Source organism: Micromys minutus (assembly GCF_963924665.1).
Source record: "Micromys minutus genome assembly, chromosome: 10".
In the NCBI taxonomy this organism is placed as follows: domain Eukaryota; kingdom Metazoa; phylum Chordata; class Mammalia; order Rodentia; family Muridae; genus Micromys; species Micromys minutus.
In genome coordinates, this window is record NC_137979.1 from 6,153,455 (window position 1) to 6,174,260 (window position 20,806).

Sequence of the window (20,806 nt, forward strand, 5' to 3'; positions counted from 1 at the left end):
TTGACTCTGAACTGATATCTTGAAAAGTCTTTTTTCTAGGGGTGGAGGTTAAGGTGTTTTGTGTGTCCTAAATTGGTTGTGAACTTACTCAGCACTTAAAAATGATCTTAAACTCCTGACCCTTGTGCTTCCACATCTGAGTGCTAAGATTATAGGCACCCAATGCCGTACTTGTTTTTGCCATGTTGGGGATGGAATACATGACTCTCATTCTTCTACCAGTTTTCCCGCTATGCCTCCTCCCAGACTGCCTAAGCCTATTGGAACTCAGATGAGCCATTCCAAGCCCTCGATACTGAACACGGAGCTGCAAGAGTTTGCATTAGCCCTGCTGCGATTTGGTCTTGCTTTGGTCTGATCTTTTTCTTGATGTTTTCCTTTCCCCCCACTTCTGGAATGTGAGTGCTTTCTCCACACCATTGTTTAATGGAAGAACATAACTTTTTTTTTTTTTTTTTCCATTTTAAAGGAACATCTAGGAAGACTTGCCCCAAGCCTCAGCTCTTTGAACAATATTAGAACTGTTAAGCCGAGCGTAAGGGTACATATCTGTAATCCAAGCACAGGGACGCGGAGACAGAAGGACCAGAAATTCAAGGACATTTCCAGCTACATAGTGAGTTTTAGGTTCTCCTGAGGCTGTCTCCCAAGTGTCGAGGGATTAAAGGTGGGTACCATCTCACCGAATTGTGTTAATTTTTATTGTTAACTTGATTAGATTAAGAAATGCCTGAGACATTTTTGAGGTGTTTTGGTTGTGTCTCTGCCTTGTGTGTCCAGAGATGATTAACTGAAGAGCAAGAACCGTCCTGGATGTAGCCAGCACCATCTCATGGGCTTGGGAACCAGAGTGAATAAAGAGGAAAATGAGAGTAGCTGAGTCCCAGCATTTCTCTCTCTCTCTCTCTCTCTCTCTCTCTCTCTCTCTCTCTCTCTCTCTCTCTCTCTCTCTCTCTCCTAATCTGCCCAAATGTGAACAATTGTACTAGGCTCTAGCTATCTTATATTCCTTGGCTAACATAGAAGACTGTACTGTCTCAAATAGTAAGTCAGCCATCTCTCATCAAATTGGTTCATCACAGCAACAAGAAAAGTAACCATGGGCAGGCAGTGGTGGTGAGCGACTTTAATCCCAGCACTAGGGAGGTAGAGGCAGGCAGATCTTTGAGTTGGGGGCCAGCCTGGTCTACAGGGAGTTCTAGGACAAACAGCCAGATGTACACAGAGAAACTGTCTTGAACTGTTTTGCCCCCCCAAGGTAATAACCGGCCCCTTTTGTGCTTTTTTTTTTTTTTTTGTTTTTTGTTTTGTTTTTTTAGTTTGAAACAAAACTTTGTTAAATTTCTCAGGTTGGCTTCAAACTTGCTATATAGTTTAGGAATGTTTGCTAAATTTGCAATCCTCCTGTCTCAAGCTGGTGAGTAGCTAGGATTTACATCCATGTCCCACCATCCTCAGTTTGAGATCCTTTTGTAGCATTCACGTGGGTGTCTGTGTGTATGTGTGATGTGCAGGTGCACCTGCTGAGGTAAGACATTTCTGTGTGCTACAGGGATTGAACTTGGATTGCCAAGATTGTGTGGCAAGTGCCTTTAAGCCACTGAGCCGTCTCTCCACCACCAATATTTTTCATAAGTAAAAAAGATGGCCAGGCACACTGACACGTCTTTAATTCCAACAATTGGGAGGCAGAGGTGGAGGCAGGCAGATCTCTGAGTTTGAGGCCAGCCTGGTCCACAAAGTAAGTTCCAGGACAGCCAAGGCTACACAGAGGAAACTGTATGTAAAACCTAAGATTTATTTAGTGTTTTTGTTTTGAGACAGGATCTCACCATATAGCCTTGTAGCCTTGGCTGGCCCTGAGCTGGACATATATATCAGGTTAACCTCAAACTCACAGCAATCTTCCTGCCTCTGCCTCCAGAGTGGTGGGATTAAGGCCTGTGATGCCAGGTAATCCTTTTTTAGTGTTTTTGAGACATGTCTTAGAACTCAAGTGTGTAGTTGAGTGGATTTCCAAGGTGTGAGACCACAAACTACAAACTTAGTTTTAAAATAACGAGCGAAGAATTTCAAGATTTAAGTGGTAGAGAATCTTCATGAGGTGCCACCAAAGAAAGCAAGCAGGTAAGAGACACGTGGCACCAGTGACAGGATTGCATGTTTTTCAGATATAGAGGAAGAGGACACCTTTCTTGCACTACTATTACTGGGTTCTAGGAGACTTCAAAACCTCGTCTGTCTAATCACTGATTCCAATTAAATTATGGTTTGTCTAGACTAGCAGAAGGTAAGAGTCGAAGGAGTGTGTGTGTGTGTGTTTTGATAGGGTTTTGCTAGTAGCTCAGACTGGCCTTGAATCCACTAAATAACCCACAGAGGCCGAATTCGTGACGATCCTCCTGGCCTTGGTCGCCCAAGTGCTGGGATTACAGGCCTGCCACGACTCCCGGTTTCACGAAGGTTTTTTTTTTGTTTTGTTTTTTTGTGTTTTTTTTTTTTTTAGATGATGCAGGGCCGGCTCATCCTCCCACACGCAGCAGTGGAGTACGTGCTGCGGACATCCACGTCACCCTTCCCTCCCTACCCCTGCGGAGCGCTGCGGGACTCGGGCGGCCGGGCCCCCGCCTTCACTTGCACCCCAAAAACCGGTCGGCCGGGCTGCGCCCCGCCCCGCCCCCCGGCACCTCCCTAGCGGGCTGCGCAGGAGGGCGTGTGCCTGGGGCCCGGTTCTGTCCCGGGGTCTCGCGCTTGTGCGGCCCAGCGGAACCCGCTGCGGCCTGCGCCTCGCACCGCCCCCCCGCGGCCCCGGGCCCAGGCGCCCCGCACGTCAGCCCGCACGTCAGCCCCGCGGACGCCGCCTCCCGAGCAGCAGGCCCGCAGCCCCCGCGCTGCCTGCGGGAGGGGCGCGGCCTGGTCACGTGACGCTCGCAGCAGCCCGTCCCCGGTCACATGGGCCGCGGCCACTGCGTCAGTCCCAGTCCCCGCTGCGGGAGTCGAGTCGTCGTCGCCGCCGCCGCCCCCAGCGGACGGGGCGGGGATCTCGGTGCCAGGGCCCCGTCTGCCCACCCCCGCCTCAGTCAGCCGTCCCTGGCTCGGCCGGGCCGTCATGGAGCGGGGCGGAACCCTGGCGTCCGCCGTGTGAGGTGCGCCGCCTCGGCTCCCCGTGGCCTCCGGATCCGCCGCTGCCCCTCGCCCGAGGCAGCCGGTCGCCGCCTCCTCTGGGCGGGCCCGAATGCGCGACCGGTGAAGGTGCACGCCGGGCGCCGCCGCCGCCGCCGCGGTCGGGAGATGGTTCGGGCCTAGCTGAGCGGGGACTGGAGGTGAGAAGCCGCCTGACTGACTGACTGACTGCCTGACTGACGTCTGAGGCGCGGCCGCGCCGCGGGGAAGGCGAGGAGAGGCTCGGGCCGCTGACGCTGGCGGAGACCCGCGGGGCGGGGGGCCGCTCGACCCGGCTTTGCCCTCCGTCTTCTTGTCCCACTTTCCCTCCGAAATAAATTTCAAACAAGAAAATTAATTTTTCTTAAAGACCCACCAATTCCCACCCAACATTCCGGACGCCCATCATCTAGCCGTTTCTTATCCCCCCCTCCCCCCGTCGTCCCTTCCTCCATTCCTCCCTTAGGTTTAATCCTTTGAAAAATTTATCGTTCGTCCGACTCAAGTCATTCCTAGTTAAAGAGAAAATAGGCCCAGATTCTGGCTCATTTCTCAAGTAGTTCTCGCCTTCCTTCTCGCGATCCTGCGCACCTCCCCCCACCCCCACTCTCCCATCTCCCCTCCACCGAAAGAAAAAAAGGGGGGTGGGGTGGGGGGATTTCCGTCCTTGATGGTCAGTGGGGTTTGAGTGAAAAAATGGGAACCTGGGTTGGAATACGAGAAAGCCTCCTTCCCACTCGGAAACCGGCCTGGTACCTGGCGATCGCAATGGCCGGGCTTTGGGTATTGATGTTGAGGCCTCCCCAGCTGCCTGTGCGCAGGGTTAATCTCGTAATTGACGTCAGCGCTTTGTTCCTTCCACTTTGCTGTTGCTTCCACTCTCTGAGAACGGATCACGGGGTACAGGAGTCCCCGGTGTTTGTGGGGTGTCCTTACTAGCCTTTTCATTCACGGATGACACCTTTCTAGGGAGTCGAGAGCCCTGATCTGAAAATGGTTGCGAGTGAAGTTCGAACCAAGAGTTCGATTCAGGGTTCTCCCGAGTTTCGTCAGTTGCAAGTCAGAATTCTGCTTTTTCTTCCCCGCTGAGGTTTTAAACTGAAGCTAGCCCCTTTTCCAGTGCCGGAATCTAAGCCCTAGGTGCCCGTGAATAGGATGTTTGTGTGACATTTAAAATGTGTGCTTTTTGTGGGGCCGAGGGGGGGGGAGGTTCAAATTGTGGAAAGCTTAAAGCTTTGTTTCCATATTGATTCAACGAAGCTTTATAAAATCTTTTGTTTGGACGGTCCTTTTAACTTACCGATATTGAAATGTTTACGAGATCCTTCTTAGTTGGAGATTTGATGAGAAGCTGATGTGGACCGAGAGGAAGCCTAGACTCGTCGTCTTTGGTCACATATGCATAAAGAAGTGTTGGCAAGTGGCCACTTGGTTTTTTAACAAAGCTGGCTTCTTCAACTTCTTCAGGTTTATGTTCCTTATTATCGCTCCATTTCTCAGCCCTCAGTCTCCAAACAAAAAAAATCTGAAAGTTATTTTTTAAAAAGTTATTTTTAAAAGTTGCCTTTCATGATGAACTTCCTGAAAACCTAGAAGCAATCTTTTTTCTTTTCTTTTCTAATTAATACCAGCAGTTGTCATTGAGTTTGTGGCCCTCAGCAGGCTGAGTTTTGTTGGCTCTGTAGGAACAGAAGGTACATTTTAAGTAATTTTTGCTTCAAGTGGAGACAAGGTATCTTGTCTTGAGAATAGCCAAAAGCCAAATCTCTTCTATTTGGTTGGGGTGGGCTTAGCTGTGTGTGATTTGGATGGAGCTGGACAGTTTGGGGATGTAAGGTGACGTACAGTGCTTGGTGAAGTTGTGTGATTAATTTCTATGAGGAGAATGTTTTTTGTTTTAGTTAATATTCTGTATATCATAGTTTTACATTCGGATTCATGTAGCCTCTTCTGTCCTCGGTTACTGTATCCCTTTTGGAACAATTAATCCACTTGCATGCTGTAATTTCCTTAAAAGATCTATTGTAGTGTCTTCAGAATGAGTTTATTCTAGCTTTTTATCATCTCCAGTATTTTTGTAGTTAGGTTGAATTTGATAGCATTTTGAGGTTGAAATTGTTTATCTATTCAATCAGAGATGTTACAGATAGGCTGGCATTATATGAACAAGTGATCAGTATCTGAAAGGGGAAAAATGGGGATTAGCTTCAGAAAGTGCTATGGAAGATGAAAACTGCTAAAAGTTCTGGATCTTTTTTTTTTTTTTTTTTTTTTTTTTTTGAGTAGAAGTCATGGTTTTTTGTGTACCTGACAGGAACAAAGAAAATAGGTATTCTTTTTTTGACTACTTATTGGCTTAGAATGGAGCTCAAAATGTATGGAAGCTCCCTCCTCCCCCGTTTTTGCAGTACCTTTCATAAAAATCAAAGAAGGGTTTTTTTTTTATTCTTGTTTTTTGAAACAGGAATTTTGTATTCATTTTGTATTCATGGCTGTATTGGAACTTGCTGTAGACCAGGCTGGCCTTGAACTCAGAGATCCACCTGCTTCTGCCTTTCAAGTGCTGAGATTAAAGGTTTGTGCCTCGATACCCAGCTTGTAATTTGCCTCCCAAGTTACAAGCATACATTCTAGATTCCACAAACATTCTAAATAAAAACCTTTGCTGCATGTTATAAATAAGGTTTTACAGCTTTCTATAACCCTCACATTTTTACTGTTTTCTTTTTTATTTCCTCTGATAATTGAAACAATGAATTTGTTTCTGGGAGGTTGTTTGCTAGTTTGTTACTTCGAATACATTGTAGTTAAAGGTTCAGTTCTAAGCAGCTACTCTTTTTTGTTACTCTGTTACTCTAGTGGTCACCTCTGTACACTTGAAGTGACACTGGAGCAGCTCGTATTAACTCTTGCCTTAGCCCCTGACTCATTCTGTCTTGATGTTCATTTTCACTGGCAGTTTTTGTTTTGTTTGTTTTGTTTGATACAAGTCTCCTGTGTCACTTTGACTCACCTCAAACTATCAGTTCTCTTCCTGCCTAAACCTCTTGAGTTCTAGGATTATAGACATGTACCACCACCATGCCTGACCACATCTTAAGAATTTTAGTGATACTGACACACAGAGAGGAGAGCCAAGTAAATTAGTTCGGTTAAATTTAGTTTAATTTTAATGTTGGAATTAGCTTTTAATCTTATTTTTAAATTAATAATTTTTTTTTTGAGACAGGGCTGTCCTCAAACTGGATGTGTAGCTGCTGCTGGCCTTGGGTTTCTTTCTCTCCTCTCTCTTTTTTTCTGCCTCTCTCTCTGTCTGTCTGCCTCTTTGTCTCTTTTGCTCTGCATTTCTTGTTGATTTTGTTCTTGTCCCTCCCGCCTCCTGTGAGTATCACAAAAATATATTTAGCAAAAAGTTTCATATGAAAATGTCTATGACCCAGTTCTCTGCCATAGTCAGTCAGTCAGGCCCTTTGGGGAGTCTCTTGGGGCCCTTTTGGACTTCTCTGCTGAACAGTCATTGTTAAGACTCTTCAGAGCTTCTGACACGATGATGCTGACTCCCTGTATGACCACCATTCTGATGTTACTCCTGTTGTCTACTACCTGTCATCTCCGCACACTCAATCACAAGCGCCATACAAGGTCTCGATGCCAGCATTAACTTCAATGATAACTTCTTGTTTATAAATTTCTTTAGTTTGGGCGGGTAGGGCTTGCTTATGGTAACTCACAGTGTAGCAAGACGTGGAAGAACTGATTGGCCTGACCTTGAATTTCTGATCCTCTTTATCCACCTCTTAAATGCTGAGATTACTGTGAACTACCATGGTTTAAGATTTGTGGATTTTTTTTCTTCTTAATTTAATTTTTTTTTTACATTTGTTTTATTTAGACAGGGTCTCACCATATATCTCTGACTGTCCTGGAACTCGTGAAGATCTGCCTGCCTCTTCAGTGCTGGGATTAAAGATATTTATTACCAAGCCAGGCTTTTGAAATTCCACAGCTTGTGCTGAGTTTTTTCCTTGGTGGCTTTTTGAGACTGGGTCTCATGTATAACCCAGGCTGACTTGAACTCACTCTGTAGATGAGGATGACTTTGAACCCTAATCTTTCTACCTTTGTCTCCATATGTTGGAAATCACAGCTGTATACTTTTTTACATTTTAAAAAAATGCATTTATTTTATATATGTGAGACACCGTTTCTGTCTTCAGACACACCAGAAGAGGGCATCAGATCCCATTACAGATGGTTGTGAGCCACCATGTGGTTGCTGAGAATTGAACTCAGGACCTCTGGAAGAGCAGTCAGTACTCTTAACTGCTGAGCCATCTCTCCAGCCCCCTGATTTTACTTTTGATGGGCAGAAGAGGTAGTGTGCTCTTCTTCACTCCTGAACCTTCAGCCTGGTTTCTCACTCATCTACCAGTTGATTACCAAGTCCTGGAACCCTGTGTGGCCAAACTACGTGGCCATTGCTTAGTCCCTTACTTCTTAACTGTACTTGGTATTGCCTTATTTCCCCTATACTGCTGTTTTCTTTCTTAACTTCTGAAACTGCTGTTGTTCCTTAGCAGTCACTCTCCTTTAAAAAATTATTTAGAGACAGGGTCTGGTTGTCCTAGAACTTTATGCAGATCAGGCTGGCCTCAAACTTGGAGGTGTGCCTGCCTCTGCCTTCTGGTATTACAGATATGCACCACCATGCCTGCTCCTTTGCAGACTCTTCATTCTCTGATTAACCTTTTGATTTTGGTAAGCGTGGCTTTTTTTTTTTTTTTTTAAACACTGGTGTTCTGCCTCCATGTGTCTGTGTGAGACTGTCAGATCCCCTGTAGCTGGGATTATACACAGTTGTGACCTGCCATATGAGTGTTGGGATTTGAATTTGGATACTTTGGAAGAACAACAGCCATTGTTCTTAAGCACTGAGTTCTTTTGCCAGCCCTGTTATAGTCTTGGACTTCTCCATTTATTCTGAGTTGATCACTTTGTTTCTTTTAATTCTTTAGTTGTTGCTAGCTTTCCACTGCTGTGACAAAATGTTTGAGTCAAACAATGTAAACCATAAGATGCTTTGGGGCTTGTTAGTAGCATCTTTAATCCCAGCACTTCTGCAGGTAGTGTCCAATGGATCTCTCTGAGTTTGAGGCCTGCCTGCTCTACATGAGTTCAAGGCTAGCCAAGACTATATGGTGAGGTGAGATTTTGTCTCAGAAAGAAAGAAAGGAAGGAAGGAAGGAAGAGGAGAAGAGGGAGAGAGAGGGGGCAGGGGAGGAAGGAAGGAAGATTTATTTTGGTTTAGGGTTCCAGAAGTTTCAGTGCTTATTTTTTTTTACTGTTACTTTGGGACTGTGGTGAGGAAATGTAACATAGTAGAGGGTCAGAGGGTCAGAAACCAATTCACCTTATGGAAGCCATGAGAAAGAGAAAGTGAAGGAAAGAAATGAAAGAAAGGAGGAGGAAGGCAGGGAGGGAGATCCACAAAGATTCCCCTAATGACCCAGTTTGCTTTCACTAGGCCCTGCCTTCTAAAGCCTCTGCCATCCCTAGTGATACAGACTAGGGATTAGACTTTTAGTGCAAGAGCCTATGGGGACTGCCTAGATCCAAACTATATCATTTTATCAAGAACTCAAGAATGGTTGCAGCCAAGGGGTTTAAAATGTGTTCAAGAGTAGTTTTTAAAAATCATTTGAGATGCATTCAGTTCTCTATTGTTGCAACCTGTTAAAAATCATTTGAGATGCATTCAGTTCTCTATTGTTGCAACCTGAATGTATCATCTGAATGTAAAGTGCTAGATTTCCTGTTATCATAGTGAAAGGAGGCCTGGCTTTCAGTCCCAAATCCATTTTTACACTGTTACTTTAGTGTTCTGTCTTGTACTGACATACAGTTACATCACATGAAAGAAAGGGAGTAAAAGGCATTCTATACCACTTATTTCTTGTCTGTCTCATACACATATACAATCCTACTTTTTCCCGTATGGAATAAATTTTTAAAACATTCTGGAATTTTTTCTTTAGATTTATTTATTTTATATATGTGAGTACACTGTCACTGTCTTCAGACACACCAGAAGAGGGCATCAGATCTCATTACAGATGGTTGTGAGCCACCATGTGGTTGATGGGAATTGAACTCAGGACCTCTGGAAGAGCAGTCAGTCAGTGCTCCTAACCCCTGAGCCATTTCTCCAGCCCCAACATATTCTAACTACATGCATCAGCAAACAACTTTATTCTTTTGTAGGTTTTTACCCAAATTTAACTTAACAAACACATTTAAAGGTTACTGTTCTTGTATATTCATGTTAATATCCTCTTAAGAGTTTATTTTTATTGGTTTTTTTTTTTTTAAATTATGTGTGCGTTGTGTCTGTTCCCTGGAGGTGGAGTTAGAGGAATTTGAGCTACTCAATATGGGTGCTGAGAACCAAACTCTGGTCCTCTGGAAGAACAGGTAACCATCTCCTCAGTCCCTGATGTCCTTTTACAAGTCTGAAAACTGTGAGCTAAAATGCTAAGTGTATTATTTCTGATATAGCTAATAAGAAATAGTGGGAAAGTTGTTTCCTTAGGCTGGGTTGGGTTTGGTTTTACAGTATTAAAATTGAACTCAGGATTATTATGTATGGTAGGTAGCCTCTTCCTCTGAGGTACCTCCGCACTTCTGAAATAAGCTCTTTCGGGGAAGGGATTAGGTGTTCTCAAGCTTACACTGATCTTGATGTTACTAGACACATGGTAAGAAAACCACGTGATAGTGATATAAGCAGCAACTTTATTGATTTTCTTGCAGATAGAGTGGTTTTGGTTAGTCAAGTAAAGAGTTTCTGTTGTCAGCTGGAAGATTTTCCTTGGGTTTTGTTTGTTTTTTGTTTTGTTTTAACTAACACTACAAGGATATTTGGAAAGTTTAGGTGAGTAAAGCTCTATGTTGTTTTAGTGGTTAGCTGACAAGGGTCAGCGAACTGTAACCAGTAGATCCAATGTAGCCTGCTGCTCTTGTTTTTGTGCAGCCTATGAGGTAAGAATGGCTTTTATATTTTTATTTTGCTTTGTGTTTTTAAACAGTAGCAAAGAGTCAAAAAGAATGTTATTTGGGAAGAGAATATTATAGGGAGCTCAAATTTTAGTGTCCATGAATAAGATTGTATTGTAATCCAGTCTCCCCATTTGTTTATGTATTGTCTGTGGTTGAGTTTCGCTGCTCTGAGGACAGAGTTGAGTAACTAACTCTATGAACTGCCGTAATGGACATATGGGAATGGCTCTGATGTAAGTTACAAGCTCCCTAGTTTACTGTAGTGCCTTTTGGGGGTCTTGTTTATAGAATATATATGTGTGTGTGTGTGTGTGTGTGTGTGTGTGTGTGTGTATGTATATATATATATATGTATATATATATATATATATAGTACTTGCACACATAATATGCATCATAATTTAATAGATCTTACATAATATGTGATATTGAACATATTTTATATTGAATAGTATATGTAACATTTATAACCATATAGCATAATAGGCATTCCTATATCATATACCTTATAAAGCATGTAGGGTCTTAGCTATCTGCTGTATTCTTAGGGTAAGGTCATGGTACACTTGTCTGCTTTTAGTACAGCTCTGTGACTTGGGTGGCGGGGGGGGGGTTATATCCAGAAAGACTGAGGTTGAGGAGGCTAGAAGCATTCAGATCACTACATTCATATAGGCATTCCATCTCTTTACGCCTCCACCTCCAAATTCTCTTTTCTTTGTTGTGAGGAATGCCACCACTGTCATCAATTTTTCCTATAAATTGTCCCTCTTCCTTCTGTCTTCTCAAATCCGACTGGAATCCAAGATTATACTTTCTTAACATATTTGAATTTGACCCCTTTTCAAGATTAAATTAAGTTTTCATTTCTTTTTTTTTAAATTATATATAAGTACATTGTAGCTTTCTTCAGACACACCAGAAGAGGACACCAGATCCCATTACAGATGGTTGTGAGCCACCATGTGGTTGCTGGGATTTGAACTCAGGACCTCTGGAAGAGCAGTCAGTGCTCTTAACCGCTGAGCCATCTCTCCAGCCCCCAAGTTTTTATTTCTTAACATTTCTTTCTGTTTTTAAAAGTTTATTTTTGCCTAATAGTGGTAGTGCATGCCTTTAATCCCAGTACTTGGGAGACAGAGGCAGGAAGATCTCTGAGTTGAGGCCGGCCTTTTCTACAGAATGAGTTCTTGGACAGGCCGGGCTATACAGAGAAACCCTGTCTCAAAACAAGTTTATTTTTATATGTCTTTATTAGCATATTATCTGAGACTTATTGAGCATGAATGAGTTGTATGTAACTTCTTGAAGACTTTATAGCCTTATAAAGGCTCTTTTTTCCTACCTCCCATGTTTAGATTGTTATTTATTGTGTTTGTGATGTCTTAATTTGAACTCATGATTTTGTAGTGGCTTTTGCTGGGAAAGGTGGTGGATAAAACTATATTATGACATGGACTGTGTTGCTTATTGCAGGTAGAACAAGTCCAAAGGAACCCTGGCATAGCAGTTAGTGACATGTTTTTGATGTATGTGGTGTTGGTCTTTTTTGTAGTTAATACTGTTTGTTACAGACTTTACCAGTATACTAGAAACAGTCTGGCTCTTACACAGAAGTGAAAAAGTGCAGCACCACAACTCACAGGTGAAGCCCCTCTATAGATTAGTGTTTAAGAACTGCCAGCTATTCTGGCATGGTGGTGCAAGCCTATAATCCCAGAGGATGAAGTCAAGAGATTAGCAGTTCAAGACCAGCCTGAGCTATGTGAAACTGTCTCAAGAGAACAAAAACAGACTAAGAATTTGCACCCACTAAAGCGGGGTGTGAAGGTGAAAGCCTAGGACTCTAGTACAGTGGGAGGCTGGAGTAGGATGATGGTGAACCTAGGTCAACCTAGACTAGCAAGACTGTCACACCACCACAGACAACTTAGAAGCCGATATGGTGTTGTAAGGTTAGATTTCCACGAATTAGTATATAAAGGCTTACAGGTGTTGTTACGGAGACAGGGTTTCTCTGTGTAACAGCCCAGGCTGTCCTGGAACTCACATTGTAGTCTAGGCTGGCCTCGAACTCAAAACCCAAGTGCTGGGAATAAAGTTATGCACCACCATGCCTGGCTAAGGCTTATAGTTACTAAACCTGTTTAATGTAACATTTGTGCATGTTAAATATTAGTATTATTGAAATCAAAATTCAAAATTAAGGAACCCAGGGCTGGGAATATAGCTCAGTGATAGATTACTTTCCATATGTGTGTGTGTGTGTGTGTGTGTATGTATGTATGATATAATTATTAAAATATGTATTTAAATATAATATATAATTTATAACATTTAAAAATATAAAATCAGTCCTAAAGCTACATATTTTCATACTTAAATGTTGGTCTAGTTTTTGCAAGAATCATTCGTTACACTCTTATTAATCTTGGGTTTGATTGAGTTTTAGTTAAACTATAATGATAAATTTATGGCTATTTGAATATGTATATTATCTTTAAATAAACATTGAAGTCAGCACTTAGACTCTGGGATATTCACTGAGATAGTATCCTTTAGTGTAAGGTTTACTTGTCAGTTCAGGCCCTAAATGTTCTCATTCATGTCTGCTTTTGCATCTCTGCTCTTCAAACGTGTTCTCTAGCCATACTTGGTGTCTTAGTTAGGGTTTTATCACTGTGAACAGACACCATGACCAAGGCAAGTCTTATAAATAACATTTAATTGAGGCTGGCTTACAGGTTCAGACGTGCAATCCATTATCATCAAGATAAGAGCATGGCAGTATCCAGACAGGCATGGTACAGGAGAAGCTGAGAGTTTTATATCTTCATCCAAAGGAAGCCAGGAACAGACTAAGCATCCTTAGACAGCTAGGAGGAGTGTCTCCAAGCCCAGCCCCAGAGTGACACACTTCCTCCAACAAGGCCACACCTTCTAATAGTGCCACTCCCTGGGCCAAGCATAAGCATCATACTTGGTCCACATCCTCCCTGTTCTTCATGTTTGTTGCACGGGTTCTTTGCCTACAACTCACATAGCCCTCTTTCTTCCTGCCTCTAGTCAGGCTAGCTGCAACCAAATCTCCCAGGTTAAAGGAAAGCTTACTTCTTACATTTTTAGTCTAGTCTGTGGCCTAGACATATGTACTAAGTAGTTGTTGAATCAAGTACAGGGCTAACACTGCTTTCTTTTTCCCGGCACTCCCCAGCAGCATGTAAGCTAGGTTTGGTGATGTATGTCTGTAATTCCAGTTCTCCCACAATTTGAGAAGTGAAGACAGGAAGATCAGAAATTAAGGTCATCTTTAACACCAAATCTAGTTTGAAGCTAGCTTGGAGTATATGAGACCCTATCTCAAATAAATAAACAATTCACATTTATCTATGTATATGTATATGCATCCTTGAGTGTGTATGTGTGTGTGTGTTTATGTGTTCAGATATCCTGGAGAGGCAGCCTTTATTTGTATTTGGTGAATTTTTGAAAACTTTATTTTACACAGTTTTCTTTTTCTTTTTCTTTTTTCCTTTTTTTTTTTTTTTTTTTTTAAAAGACAGTGTCTCTCTATACAGCCCTGGTTGTCCTGAAACTCATTATATAGGCAAGGTAGAGATTAAAGACACTACCATGTCCCAGCAAGCATAGGGCGTTAAGGAAAAGTAAAAATTGATTATTTGTGTCCCTTTTTTCACCCCTAAACCTAGCCTCTGTTAACTTTGGACTTTTTTTGTTGATTGTCCTGCCTTCTTCTTGAGCGCTGGGATTACATGTGTGTGACATCACACCCGATGGTGCATGCAATATTTTTGTGTATAGATGTATAGGTATAAATTTTCAGAAAAGTTGCCTTAAAAACAAAATTTGTAAATTGTTATTGTTAATGCTTTAATTGAATAGTAATGATTTTAGGAAAGCCTTATTTCACTTTTGTTAGATGTGTGCTGAACCCCACCCTTAGTGAATACTCCTGACATCGTCTGTTTTTTGAGGCAGTAACACTTTAGTTGTGACGTTTATAAACATCACAGTTTGTTTTGAATTTCTGTATGCTAGTCACTGATTTAAGCATTGGAGGGAAGAAAGTAGAAATTAAAATAATAGCCATATGACTTGTTCTCCAGAACCTGTGATATGGGAATGGGTTCCTACTAAGGAGATGGAGTGATAGGAAATATAGCAATGCTACTGGAGGGAAGTGCCCAGTGTCAAATGAGATACAAAGAAATGCTCTGGGAATTAAGTGATTTTAATGACACAGAAGTGTTGGAAGGTTCCTAGAGGAAGTAGGTATGTGGTGTTTTGTGGTGGATGTATTAATAACTGGGAGGATAAAGGACGTTCATCTCAGTAAAGAGAGCAGTCTGAGTACACACGTGGGTCTGAGTGTATGTAGGTTATTTTCAGAGTCATAACTTTTGTTTTACTTTTCGAGACAGAGTTATTCTTTGTTGCTCTTGAACATGATCCATAGATCAGTCTGGCCTCAAACTCAAAAATCCACTTGTTTTTGCAGTTTGAGTGCTGGGATTAAAGATGTTCGCTACCACTACCCAGCCAGACTCATAAATTTTAAAGGGTTTATAAAATAGGTAAAGTTGAATAATGAAAATTTTGGACTTAGGTTTTAGATTACAATAATTTTCTTGTTTTGAGACAAGTTCTCACTGTATAATAACCCTAACTGGCTAAGAACTTGATCTTCCTGCTTCTTCCTCTCAAGTAACTACCTACATTTATGTTACAAAAATCTCAAATGGGACAATCTTTTCATTTGTTTGTTTTGTGTTTACTTGTGTCCTTTTGAGGTAAGATCTCTCTATGTAGCTCTGACTTGTCTGGAGTTCTCTGTATAGACCGGGCTGGCCTTGAACTCATTGAACTCTGCCTGCTTCTACCTCTCCAGTGCTCAGATTACAGATACATACCACCATATTCAGCATTACCCTGGCCTTTTAAAGAAGAAAAATATATTTAAATGGTGGTGGATAGGATTAAAAGGGCTCAATAGAGAGAAAGAAGGTGAAGCTGTTTCAGAGATGGCAGGAACTGTTGATAATCCAGAAGATAACCATTTGTGGGAGATTGCTTTTGATAAGAAGAACTTTTTTTTTTCTTTTGTAACCAGGAGGAAAGAAGAGAATAGGCTCAGATGATGACACTCTGAGAACTGATAGGTGATAAGGTATAGTTTCAAATTGTTTTTTCTTTTCTTTTTTTTTAAAAATATTTATTTAGTATATACGAGTACATTATCACTGTCCTCAGATACACCAGAAGAAGGTATTATCCCACTACAGATGGTTGTGAGCCACCATGTGGGTGCTGGGAATTGATCTCAGGACCTCTGGAAGAACAGCTGGTGCTCTTAACCGCTGAGCCATCTCTCCAGCCCCTCAAATTGTTTTTTCAAGGCAGGGTTTCTCTGTGTAGCCCTAACTGTCATGGAACTGGCTCTGCTGATCAGGCTAACATTGAACTCAGATCCACCTGCCTTTGCCTGCTGAGTGCTGAGATGTTTGCTACCACTACCTGACCCCTCCCTGTCTTTTATTTTTGATATTCTGTTTCTTGATCTTTGTCTCAAGAGAAAGTCATTCGTTCGTGGAATAAGTTAGGATCAGGGAAAAACCATAGGACTCAATGGGATACTTTCTGAAATAGGAAAAGGAAGGCTGTGCAGCTTTGAGGAAGCCTTGGACCTGGTTGAGAATGGTTTATGAGACAGGCTAACAGAAGGTTGAAGTGACACCGATGCTTGGTTAAGAGCTGGGTGTGGTGATACAAATCTTATTTCCCGCAGTTGGGAAGTGGAAGCAAGAGGATCAGGAGTTCATGGTCTCCTGAGCACTAGAGCCATTTTGGGAACAGCCTGGGCTACATGATCCCCAACTTGAACAAAGGAAAATAAAATAAAGTTAGTTTTGATTAAGAAATAGAAATGGCAGGCTAAGGAGGTAACTCAGTAAGTTTCCCAGGACTAGGGAAGGAGAAGGACAGGCAGATTCCTGTAGCTTCTCTGTTCAGTGAGACAGCCTGGCTCAATTAGCCTGGCGAATATAAAAAGCAATTGAGAGAACCATCTAGAGTTGACCTCTGACCTCCATAGGCACACATGTATATATTTACACAAACAAGTACAATACACACAATGGCAAAATGCTATAAATCATTATCTTTGTTTTAATATTTGTTGTATTTTACATCTGAAGATGAGAGAGGAATGGTAAGCTCAGTAGTGGACAGTTTTGTTTGTTGGTTTGGTTTGGTTTTGCTCAGCATTACTGAAGAACTAGGTTAAATCCCCAGCCCTGAGAAGACAAAAGAAACTAAAAACTGTACAACTTCTCAGCACTGGCTCTGGGACAAGAGCCCTTCTGTATAAAATACTGTCTTGGGACCCGATGTTTTGTTAGTTTGGCTTTGATCTCCAGATGTGTACTCTTTATTTCCTTACCTGGTAGGAAGTGATTTCTTAGTAAGTTCTCATGGGTAGAGAAATCCTGCAAATGAGGCCAAGAGGGGTTTTGGGTCCATGAGGCTTTGTGTTTAAACATAGTACATTGTGGTAAAGTTAAAGTCAAGTAGCAGTTGTTTGAAAATAATTGAAATATCAGCTTAAGTCTCACTGTAATGTTTGGAGTTTAAACCACCAATAATCTGGTAGTTGAATGACCTTTTATTTTATTTTATTCTTTTAAGTAGAATAATTGTTATAAGATAGTAATGGGGATGGAGACATAACAGATTTTGAGCTTCACTTGAAAGGGCCATGTTAAAGCAATACTTCATTTTTGTTTGTTTGTTTGCTGAGAGACAGGGTCTCTCTATAGCCCCAGCTGTTCTGAAACTGTTTGTTATGCCAGCTGAACTCTGACATCTACCTGCCTCTGCTTTCCAAGCACTGAGATTAAAGGCCTGCACTGCCATGCCTTGCCCAACATTATTTAAACTATTTAAAAATTTTAACTTAAAAATTTATTTAAAAAATTATAAAATTAATGTCATTATTTATGGAAAATAGATTATTTCTGATTAATTGGGAATATATTTTTTTATTTTTACCATATGCTTCTTGAATTCTTTTCAATTAAAAAAGCTTATTTTGTTGGTTAGAATGATAGCTCAGGGATTCCAGAGGACCCAGGTTCGATTCCTAGCACTCACATGGCAGCTTCACAACTGTAACTCTAGTTCCAGGGGATCAAATGCCCTCATCTATTTCATAAGATCCCCTTGTATGTGGGCACTTAAGCTCACACAACCACACACATAAACACATTTTTAAAAGATAAATAAGTTATTCTTTGGTAGATTATGTGTATCTATAAATAATGTATCCACCCTTGTTGGTTTAATTATGGGAAAATACATATAGTATAAAATTTTACTATTTTATTATGTATGTAACTCATGGTATATTCATGGTATTATACAACCATCAGCACTGCCTTTAAGTTTTTCATCATCCCAAACAGAAATTCTGGTATACTATAAAATGGTAGTTTCCCATTGTCCTTACCTCTGTTCTTCTGGTTTTTATGGATTTGTCCATCCTAAGTATCTTGCTAATAGGAATTAGATGATGTATGTCCATCAGCATCTGGCTTATTTCACATAGCCTAATGTCTTCAGGGATAATCTTTGTTGTAGCAGAGTTTCATGGCTGAAGATATTTTATTATTTGTATATGTCATAGTTTGCTTATGTTGATGAACACTTACCTTACTTTCATTTTTTTGACTATTGTGAATGATGCTTCTGTTAGTGTACAAGGATCTCAGTGTCTACTTTTTATTTCTTAGAGTATATACCTAGAAGTAAAATTAGTACACCATTTGGTAATTCTCTGTTAAAGGATTTTAGATTTTTTAAAAATATTTTTTACCTTATGTATATGAGTATTTTGCCTGCATGTAGGTCTATGTACCACAATATGTGCCTTATGTTCATGGATGTCAGAAGAGGGATTGAATCCCATGATCATAGAGTTATAAATAGTTGTAGATCTGTCATGTGAGTTCTGGGAACTGAACCTGGGTCCTCTGCAAGAGCGGGAAGTGCTCTTTACCACTGGGCTATATCTCTCTTGCACTCATATTAAAGTTTTGTTTTGTTTTTGATTTCTAGGTTTTATTTACTTTTATGTGTTGACCAGAATGTATGTCTGTGCATCATGTGTGTGCACTACCTGCAGAGGCAAGAAAAGGATATTGGAACCCCTGGGACTGGAGTTACAGTTGCTGGCTACCATGTCGGTCCTCTGGAAGAGCAGCTAGTGTTCTTAATGGCTGAGCCACTTCTCCAGTGCCTAAGCTAAAGGTTTTAGGGATCATTAAACATTTTTTCCATCGTGGCTGCTCCATTTGTGTATTCTTACAGCAGTACACAAAGAACACCAGTTCCTCTGAATCTCATCAGCACTGGTTTGCACGAGAATGGCCTCCATAGGCTCATATATTTGAATGCTTGGTCCCCAGTTGGTGGAACTGTCTGGGAAGAATTGGATGTATGGCTTATTGGAAGAGGTCTGTCATAGGCTGGTTTTTGAGGTTTCAAATGCCCAAACATTTTCTAATTAGCACTCTTCCTCCTAATTGCATATATATAGAGAAATATAAGCTCTTAGTTACTGCCTCAGTCCCATGCCTACCTTTCTGCTGCCATGCTTCCTACTTGATGGAACCATGAATCCAAAACAAAGCCCTTCTTTTATAAGTTGTCTTGGTCATGTGTCTCTTCATAGCATTAGAAAAGTGACCAAGACACTTAACTGTTTTCTGATTTCTGTTTGTTTTAAGATTTATATATATAATAGTTTGTCTGCATGTATGCTTACATGCCAGAAGAGGGCATCAGAACCCATTACAGATAGTTGTGATCCACCATGTGGTTGCTAGGAATTGAACTCAGGTCCTCTGGAAGAACGGCCAGTGCTCTTAACTTCTGAGCCATCTCTCCAGCCCCCTTTCTATTTTTATTTTTTAAAAAAATCCTGAGCTGGATTTTTTTTCTCAATTTTTTGTTTATTATGTGTGTAGGTATCTGAATGTCTGTGTTGCACTACGCACATGCAGTGCCCACGGAGGCCAGAAGAGGGCATTATAGCCTCTGGAACTGGAGTTACAGGAGATTGTTAATTGCCACATGTGGGTGCTGGGAACTGACTGAACTCTGTTTCTCTGCGAGAGTAGTAATTACTCTTAGCTTCCTAACCCTCTTTTCAGCCCTAATTTTTTCTTTTATGAAGTCGATGTTTAATGCATCTCACAAATTTTGCTGTTTTGTTTTGTTTTCATTAGTTTACAGGATACCTTATTTCCCTTCAACTTTCTTTTTAACCCATTTGTTCTTTGGAAATATATCAATTGCCACATATTTGTGATTTCCTCAGACTCTCTTTGGCTGTTGACTTTTACTTTCACCCCAGTGTGGTTAGAGAACACCCTACATTCCTTTTGGGTTTATTGAGATTTGCTTTATTTGCTATTTGTCTAACATGCAATTCTGTACTGGGACATGGTCTGTATATGTGAGAAGGATGTATCGTCTTTTGTTGAAGTATTGTTTAGTAATTACTAAATCTACTTGGCTTCTATAGTATTAGTTCAGTATATCAACTGGGAGATTGTAAGATTGTTCTCTTCATGACCTTTATCTCTGGAATAGTGTTAGAATATTTCAGCGATAGGAGAGAATAGCTGCTTCTGATGGTTTTAAGTTTAAGCAGAAGGGTTTGGAAACCTGAATTACTTTCAGATGTTCATTGGTATAAAACCCACCAGTAAGGTCATGAAGACCTGAGTTCAGTTCCTAGTATCCCAATGACAGCTCACTTACAAAGCTGTCTGTAAGTCCAGATCCAAGGGATCTAAGACATACATGAACATGTGGGCAGAACACTCATACACACACACACACACACACACACACACAAATACAGACAGATAGACAAAGACCGTGGTGGCGCAATTTTTTTTTTTTTTTTAGTACAGAATAAAGTTTATTCAGGGCATGGGGTGGGGAGTTAAGAGGGTAGTAGGGGCAGAGAGAGAGAGAGAGAGAGAGAGAGAGAGAGAGAGAAGGAAGGAAGGAGGGAGAGAGAGGAGAAAGAAGTAGAGGAGTAGAGGCCGGCCATGAGCATGTGAAGAGAGAGGGGGGAAGAGAATGGGGAGAGGAGGGGTGGGGGGAGGGGCAAGAGAGAGCAAGAGAGAAAGGTGGCACACACTTTTAACCCCACCACTTGGGAGGCAGAGGCAGACGGATCTCTTGGGTTTGAGGCCAGCCTGGTCTACAGAGCAAGTTCCGGCACAACTAGGGCTACACAGAGAAACCCTGTCTTGAAAAACAAAAAATGCCAAACAAAACCCACAAAACACAAACATAAAGGTATTTTTCTTTTCTTTCTTTTATTTTTCTCTTTCTTTCTTTTGGTTTTTTGAGGCAGGGTTTCTTCATATATCTTGGCTGTCCTGGTACTCACTTTGTATATCAGGCTTGCTTCAAAATCATAGAAATCCACCTGCCTCTGCCTCCCAAGTGCTGGGATTAAAGGCATACTCTACCACTGTTTGGCACTCTGTGT

General features: G+C 41.4%; 1 protein-coding gene across 2 annotated transcripts in view; it reads left to right on the plus strand.

Annotated features, from left to right (window-relative positions):
• Nucleotides 1-3,056: 3,056 nt before the first annotated feature.
• The window catches only part of AFF4 (ALF transcription elongation factor 4), a 69,415-nt gene continuing 51,665 nt past the window's right edge, over nucleotides 3,057-20,806 (plus strand). For both annotated transcript variants that reach the window (XM_080922853.1, XM_080922854.1), the window contains exon 1: nucleotides 3,057-3,323. The gene's annotated coding sequence lies outside the window, so the exon portion shown is untranslated. The remainder of the gene's footprint in view (nucleotides 3,324-20,806) is intronic.